The sequence below is a fragment of the Rana temporaria genome, chromosome 2 (assembly GCF_905171775.1).
Source record: "Rana temporaria chromosome 2, aRanTem1.1, whole genome shotgun sequence".
In the NCBI taxonomy this organism is placed as follows: domain Eukaryota; kingdom Metazoa; phylum Chordata; class Amphibia; order Anura; family Ranidae; genus Rana; species Rana temporaria.
Genome location: NC_053490.1, coordinates 289,971,854 through 289,981,012, shown reverse-complemented (window position 1 = coordinate 289,981,012; position 9,159 = coordinate 289,971,854).

The window sequence follows — 9,159 nt, the reverse complement described above, 5'->3', positions numbered from 1 at the left end:
GCCCCCTAGACGGCCGTGAAGAAAGGACGTTATATGACGTCCAGGGAGGGTTCCTGCCGGCGTCGTATTACTATGGCCTGGTAAGGAAGTGGTTAACTGTCACCTGCCTGTCCCCTGTACTCCTCTTGGTCTGATGTCTGCCTTCCTCTGAATCCTTGGAGGACCCTTCACACTGGCCAGTCAATGGGAGTTGTCCACATCTTGCAAACAGTAACACCCTAAAGGGCTACTCCAGGAAGTAAACAGAGGGGAAATGGACCCAGTGCTGGATGATCACGAGACCATTTCTTAAGATAAGTAAAATGTGGATTTAGGCCTGGTTCACACAGGCATTTTTTTTGTGCATTTTCAGTTTTATGGAAACGCACTACATGGTTTCCTATGGGTCAAGTTCACATCTGTGCATTTTATGCAAAGGGCCAGGTTTTTGGTTCCATAGACTTCAAAATGGATCAAAAACGTGCATTGAAAAATGCAAACTGCACCGGGAATATGCAAACTGCAAAGGTATGAACCAGGCCTTATGCCCCCATACACGCTATTAAATTTTCTGCAGATTTTTGTCTTCAGATTTACCAAAACCATGTAGTGCAAGGGCCTGACTAATTGCATACAAATTTAAACTCTTAAGGTTTGACCTCATATTATATGGTTTCGGTAAATCTGAAGACAAAAATCTGTGTGTATGGGGTCTAAGAGAGGGTTTCTGTTTTGTTTTTCTTCTTTTTTTTTTTTTTTTAACCGAGCAATCGTATAGATAGATCTATCCTAGAGTTGGACTTTTAGGTTCGATTCACATCTATGCATGTTGCCTTTTAGCGTATTGGCGGCGCTTGCCGTCTTTTTGGACACGCAATTTTGCTGTGATTTTCGTATATTTTTTTTTTACTGTAAATAGTTGGTTGCTAAGGAGGGGGCCAGGAAGCCAGCTGATGTGTACTTAACAACCGATGAGTCATCAGCTGTCAGTGGGCTTCCCTGTTGAATGCAAAAAAAATAATAATAATTGCTGTCTAAAAAAAACAAAAAAAAAACGTGAAAAAAAACAGCGAGGGGTCCCCCCTCCATACCAGGCTTTTGGGTCTAGTATGGATATAGAGGAGGCACCATGCCCAAATAAAAAAAAATGGCATTGGGTCCCCCCTAAAATCCATACCAGACCCTTATACGAGCATGCAGCCCGGCAGGTCAGAAAAGGGAAGGTGACGAGCGAGCGCCCCCTCCTGAACCATACCAGGCTGCATGCTCTCTGCACCCCCCACCCCAAAGCACCTTGCCCCCATGTTGATAAGGACAAGGGCCTCTTCTCGACAACCCTTGCCCAGTGGTTGTCGGGGTCTGTGGGCGGGGGGGCTTATCGGAATCTGGAAGCCCCCTTTAACAAGGGGGCCCCCTGATCCTGGCCTCCCACCTATGTGGATGAGTATTGGGTACATTGTACCCCTACTCATTCACCAAAAAAATTAGTGTAGCGTGAAAGAAATAGTGGACAGTTTTTGACAAGTCTTTTATTAAAAATATCTGGGCTTCTTCTTTCTTCTGTCTTCTTTGTCCGGTGTTCTTCCTCTGCCGCTGACGAACCTCCTCCGATGCTGTATCCCGCTGGTCTGTCATACAGAGGCCCCGTCCCTTGTGACATCACCTCCCAGGACATGATGGGTCCGTGACTTCACAAGGGGGCCCTCTGGATGACATCATCTGATGGCCACGCGCTCATCATTATCTAAGAAATGCTTGACATCAGCGGGACGCAGCATCGGAATAGGGTCGGCGGCAGCAGAGGAAGACGACCACGACAAAGAAGACAGGAGAAAGAAGAGCCAAAAGAGAAGACGACTGGAGAAGATGGAGGCAGACGGAAGGAAGAAGCGGGAAAGAAGATTTTTTAAAAAAAAAAGACTTGTCAAAAACTGTCTACTGTATTTTTCACACTATACTACGTTTTTTTTGGGTGAATTGGTAGGGATACAATGTACCCAATACTCATTCACATGGGGGGGGAGGCCAGGATCTGGGGGACCCCGCCCGCACACCCTGACAACCACCCGGCAAGGGTTGTCGGAAAGAGGCCCTTGTCCCATCAACATGGGTGCGGGGGGAGCGCTCGCTCGACCCCTTCCTCGACCCCTCCCTTTCCTGACCTGCCGGGTTGCATGCCCAGATAAGGATCTGGTATGGATCTAGTGGGGGACCCAACGCCATTTTTTTTTATTTTTTTTTAGCATTGGGTTCCCTCTGAATCCATACTAGACTCAAGCGCCGTTTTTTTTTCACAATTTATTTTTTACATTCAGCGGGAAGCCTGCTGACAGCTGATGACTCATTGGTTGTTAATTGCGCAGCGCCGACTTCCTGCTCCCCTCCTTAGCAACCAGCTATATACAGTTTAAAAAAAAGCGAATCACATCAAAATCACGGTAAAAACGTGGTGCTTGCATTTTGGATGAGGATCCATTGAAGTCTATTACATGCAAAATGCATTTTGCGGGGGGAAAAAAGTCCATACCCCTTCCAAAAAACGCAGAGGCACAAAAATGCATTGATGTGAACATGTTCCATAAGAACCCATGTTAAAAAAAATTCCCTGCGTCTCTACAAAATGCATCAAAAAATTCATTAGTGTTAGGCGCAAAACCTTGTTTATGTATCAGACAACTAGGCAGTATGATTGAGAATTCTCATACCACCCACATTGCTATTTTATTACTGAATATTGTTAGAGTATCTCCTGAGTATTATGCATGGTTCACTCACTTATCGGATATGCCGTAAGCCAGAAGACCTGTACCTTGTGATTAACCAGTGATGTGCCAGAAAAGAAACAGGCAGGTCTATTTAATAGTAAAAAGTGAGTGAGCTGCTCCTGAAAGGATGATCTAACTAAGAAGTAAATAGGGCATACATTTAAAAGTGCCTTTGTACTTTTTTTCCTGTGGACATAAATGATAGCATATATCTGGTTAACAATGACCAAGTAAGTTTAAAAAAAAACAAAAAACCTTTGTGGGTCAGTCAACTGTCACATCAAAGGCGATTGTGGGGTACTTCCTTATGTTCCATTATTGTTCCAAATTTGGCACTTAGCATTGACATAAACATCCTCTTCCTTTATAACAATGGTCTATAAAGAAAATGCGAACTGTGTAAGCTCTTGAACAGGTTCTCTTTAAACAGACTGTTCAGACTGGGTTTTGGATCACAAAGTAGCTGAATAACCCATGTTTACTATATGGATTCATAGACTCTGATGATGATTTTCAGGTGACAATCTAATTACCTCTTTCCAGATTTTAAAGTGGGGAAAAAAATAAAAATAAAAGGCTCATGGCAAAAAGAGGCAGCTCCAGTTTTACTAACTTTTGGAAAATGACAAAAAAAAAAATGTTTTTGTTTATTTTTTTAAACCTGAATTTAAAGTGTTTTTCCCACTTGGTATCCATATTTTAACACATGATTGAGCACTGTTATCATACACATACAAAAATATATTTTCTATAAAGCAGGGCACATTTTTACATTTTAAAACTGCTTAGTTTTTTTTGTTCAACATTCTAAACAGGCATCTCCATCTGTTGAGGAACATGGGAACTAATTCCTTGTAAACACTATCGGAATTTCCGATGAAAAAAGTGTGACGCAATTTTTTCATCGGATATTCCGACCGTGTGTGGGCCCCATCGGACTTTTTTCCGTCAGAGTTTTAAAAATAGAACATAGGATTTTTTTTCCCATCGGGGAAAAAATAAAATATCGGAAATTCCGATCGTCTGTGTGGAACTTCGACGGAGAAAAAAAACACACATGCTCAGAATCAAGTGGACGCATGCTCGGAAGCATTGAACTTCATTTTTCTCAGCTCGCCGTAGTGTTTTACGTCACCGCGTTTTGGACGGTCGGAATTTGGTCTGACAGTGTGTATGCAAGACAGCTTAAACTGAATTCCGACGGAAAATTTGATTTTATCCCATCGGAAATTCCGATCGTGTGTATAGGGCATTAGGCTTCTGTTTTGGACCAATCATAAGAGCAGATTTTTCTGAACAAGATAGGATATCCACTTCCAGACCAGTGATGTACCAGTATATCGTTGGCCTTCAAGTAGTTACACTGCAGGCATCATCTGGGTACGTTTTTTTTTAGCGGTCAGCTCTCTTGTAAAAGCAATCCTTCTAAGGGCTGAACGGGCGCTCCGTGCTCCTCTATGGAGCCGCGGATGTCAGCGGTGACATACCCGCTGACATCCGACCCGCTCCGATCCGCCAAAGTGTGACGGAGGAAAAACCTACTTTTCCATCTGTCTATCGGATCGAGCGAACACGGACAGAAGGTCCGTGTTCATCCGATCCCCCCCATAGGGGAGAGCGGAGAAAAGACAGGGCAGTCATCTGCCGGCTCAGCGGGGATATACGGAACGATCCCCGCTGAGCAAGCAAAGGTTCACGGGGCGGATCATTACTGATCCGCCCCGTGTGAAAGGAGCCTTAGGTTCTACTGTCCCACCAGGAGACCTTAGCGACCAGCCAGCGATTGGAGAGCCAAAACAAAGCCCAGAGCAGCTTTGATTGGCTCTCAGCTATGATAACCTGGAAGGGATGACCTGATATCACTTCCGGTTTACCTGGATGTCAACAGTGCAATTTCAAAAAAATCAAAAGCATTTGAAAACACTGATCTTGGTGTTTTGGATGCTTTTAAGGGCCAGAGGAGGGATTTGGGGTCTTATAGACCTCAGATCTCTCCATAAAGAGTACCTGTCACATGCCTATTGCTGTCACAGGGATGTTTATATCCTTTGTGACAGCAATAGAATTGAGCTAAAAAAATATTTTAAAGCCACAGTGTAAAAATAAAATAAATAATAATTCAAGAAAACATTTTAAGTGCCCCCCATTTAGGGCGACAGAGCGCATCAGTCGGCAGGCAAACATTGATTGTCCCACACTTGAGGTATCGCCGCAGACGTCAGATCGGGCAGTCATTTCGCAACAGACCTCCTCGGTAAATCTAAAGTGGTAACCTGTAAATAATTTTAGGCCTCTTGTACACTGCAGTTTGAAAAAGCTTCGTACAGCTTTTTTTTTTTTTACTGAGCTAAAATACAGCCCTTTAATTGTAATGTGCCTATGCACACAGGCGTGTAAACAAACGCTGTGCATTCTTCAGTAAAAATAAATAAATGAAGGTTTCAGAATTTGAACTCATCAACCCTTGTGCCTTGTCTTTGGTGACCTGGCAGAAGACGGTTGGATTGTGCCTGTCCATGAGCCCTCTACTGATAATTCTGAAGTCTTAGGAGACTAAGGTAGAGAAAGATAATGATTTTAAAGCTTTGAGTAGTGTATCTATGGATTCTATATTGACCCTGTCCTATTATAGTGACTGTCTTTTTTGTATAAATCTGCTTCAGTTTTAGAACTTTGCTGTCAAGGCAGCGCCCACAATGATGATATGACATGCCGCAATGATGTCACAGTTTGTAGGTTATCCTCTTATTCTATTGTATTGTGAGAGTTATCACAACACAGGATGATGGCTAATAAGCCTTGGGGAAATGGGAAAGGGTCTTTTTCCCATAACTCTATAAACAATGGCGTTTCCTGAAATAATGAGTGCTGAAAGCAGACTTACATCTTCTTAGTGAAGCTATAGAAATACAATATATAGATGTGTACTTTAAACAACTAGTATATATGTGTTTAGCTGTTCGTCTGGAATTTAGCTGTAGAGCAGAATTAAACCCTAATGCAAAGAAATATTATATTGCAGCTTAGATGTTATGGCTACATTTGTTTTGTTTTATTTTTTTAGGCTTTTTTATTTTCACCTGGCCAGTTATGCCCCGTACACACTCTCGGAATTTCGATCAGAAATTCCAACCGTGTGTATGCCCCATCTGAGTTTTTTCCATCGGATATCCCGAGGAATTCCATCAGAGTTTAGATAGAGAACATGTTCTCTTTTATTCCGTCGGAATTCCGATGTAAGTTTGGCCGGGCAAAAGCCAGGTCGTGTGTACGGGGCTTAAAGTGGATGTAAACCCCCCAAAAAAAAATGTTTTTTTTTTTTATGTCACAATGTAGAGTATAAGATTCCCTATCATCTGTGCCCAGTCTTGCCACATAGAGTTAATCCAGCGCTGAGCAATCCTCTTTTATTGTTCAGTGAAAATTAACAGAATTCCAGATAAAAACCTGCCAAATTATAAAGTCCGTTTCTCTGTTCTTGCTTTGTGTTACAGGTTATTTACATATCTAGAGCTTGGACATGTTTATCATATGTTATGTTATGTTTATCATAATATGAGGTGATCCAAAGTTCATTGTATATTACCAGGATATGTAAATAACCTGTAACAGGGTTTACATCCACTTTAAGTGTGTTCTTTTACAACAGAACAGGCTATTCTGCAGATGTAGCAGGAGGAGGGTTGAGACAAACCATTTAACAATGACAAGGCTGCTTACAGTGATCAGTTTTATTCGTTAAAGGGGTTGTAAAGGTACAATTTTCCCCCCTAAATAGCTTCCTTTACCTTAGTGCAGTCCTCCTTCACTTACCTCATCCTTCCATTTTGCTTTTAAATGTCCTTATTTATTCTGAGAAATCCTCACTTCCTGTTCTTCTGTCTGTCAAAAATGTTATATATTGCAGCTTACCAATCCTTAGCTGTGATGGCTGCATTCGTTATCTGTTTTCAGGACTTTTTCTCCTCTGTTTTCATCTGGTGATCTGGACAGTAACACATCTCCTGTATTAGAGTGCCCCTACTCTGGATAAAGGAGCGCAGGGGCACATTTGGAAAGCAGCATTGTCAGCCTGGGGGAGTTTTAGAAGTACTAGCAGATTTAAATACACTAACAAACTGAAGCCCAACTCCTGCTCACACTGTCTAGGCAGTTACAACAAACAGTTTTGTTCTTTTTGGGATAAAGTTTTTACATGAATAAATAAAAGCTGATCATTGTAGGAACCCCTGCCATGAGTTGTCACAACCCTGTAACTGATACAATCTGCAAGAGAATGTATTCTTTTGAAAAACAACAGACTTGAGTGCTTGATCACCAGATGAAAATAGAGGAAAGAAAGCCTAAAAAAGGAAAACTAAATACAGCAATCACATCTAGGAAAAGGTAAGCTGCAATATAGTTAAAGTTTGCTTTTGGGTTTATTACTGCTTTAAAGTGCTACTAAACCCAGGACCCTACATTCACCATATCTGGTCTTTCACGAATACACAGATAAAAAGGCAAAAATCTCATAGAGATAAAACGTCTATCTAAGCATCGACTGTTAAATTTATGAATTGGCCGCTCACCTCCAACAATGACCCAAGGGTCAAACAAGGCTCATCAGATAGTCAGATAATAAATCCTGCTGGTGGATCTGTAAAGGCATCCAGGTTCCAGGTGAAGATGAAGAACTACATCCAAAACTTGGCATCAAAACATCTTCGGTAATTCCATATATAGAGGAAATAGCTTGCTCCAAGGAATAACACTTCTTGTATAAATTGCACTCAAAGGAAACAAAGAACAGCCATAGTGCAATATTGCCAAATGAAAAGTTTATTTATTTAGTAAAAAAACTGCTTACATCAAGTTAAGGATAAAAACCGCAGTAAAAAGCAATGTGAGTAGTGACACACTCGCCTCCTCACTGTACTTCTGTAAAACACCACAGGAACTGACGTCAGAAGTCTCCACCCGACGCGTTGCCTCACTGGTCACGTGACTTCCTCAGGCATCTACCTATCTACCATTGGGCTTTAGTTGGACTTTATTCCCATTTTTTTATTTATTTGTATGTTTGGATACTCAGCATATTTTTTCTTTGAGTATACTACTTTACGGCACATTATTGAATAAGCGCACCATTCTCATCTTTTTCTTTTACATTTATTATGCATTGTCTTTCGAGTACACTACTAAGTGGTTGCAGCTAATTCACGGTCATTATACATGTACTATTTATATATTTTTTTCTGCATTTATTTTCACTATATTCACTGGAGGTTGATGGTTTATATTTACCTAAAAAATTAGAACATAGTAGCGCGCAAGTTTTCTCTTATAACACATACCTTGTTCTGAAATTTGCTTAGTGAATTGTCTTGTCAGCCCTCTCCAATCTGATGTCTTTTGACTGAAAAATGGAAGGAGTGTGGCAGAAAGTTGTCAGTCGAACAGCAGCTTCATCCAATCAGATGCAGCCTCTATTTGGGTATTCTGACAGCTGCTGGTGCTGATTGTCAGAATGCAAAACACCACAAGGGGAATTCTGCGTTGTATAGCATGGATGGAGGAATCTGTTTGAATTTTTTTTAAATCAGCCTGCAGGCTGACAAAAATGATCTACAGAAATAGTGTATGGGCAGCTTTACACTACACTGGTCAGCATAGTGGCTAAGCAGTTAGTACTTCTGTCTAGCAGCACTAGGGTCGTGGATTTGAATCCCAACCATGACACTACGTGCCTGGAGTTTGCATGTTCTGCCTGTGTGGGTTTCCTCCAGCTGCTCAGGTTTCCTCCCACACTCCAAAGACATCCTGGAAGGTTAATTGGCTACATTTTCTAAATTGTCCCCAGTATGTTGTATGAATGTGAGTTAGGGATCTTAGATTCCAAGCTACTTGAGGGCAGGGACTGATGTGAATGCACAATATATATATATATATATATATATATATATATATATATATATATATATATATGTAAAGCGGTGTGTAAATTCACGACGCTGTATATTATTAATAAATAAATACAAGAAAGGATCAGTAAGGCTGCTTTCACACTGAGGCGCTTGGTGTGCTGGCGGTAAAGTGCTGCTATTTTTAGTGGCGTTTTACCACTGTATTGGCTGCGATTTTCAGGCGCTAGCGGGAAGGTTTTAACACACGAAAAGGGGTTAAACACGCCTGCAAAAATGGTGCTTTGCAGCGTTTTGCGGGCGGTTTGGAGGCGTTACCCCATTGATTTCAATGGGCAGGGGCAGCGCAATGCTCCAGTGTGAAAGCCCTCAGGCTTTCACACTGGACAGAAAGGAGCGGCTCTTTGTAGGCGCAATAGCGCCTGCAAAGCGCCTCAGTGTCAAAGCAGCCTAAAGAACAATCATTAGGGTTTATTTAGTAAAGCTGGATAGTGCAAAATCAGGCTCACTTC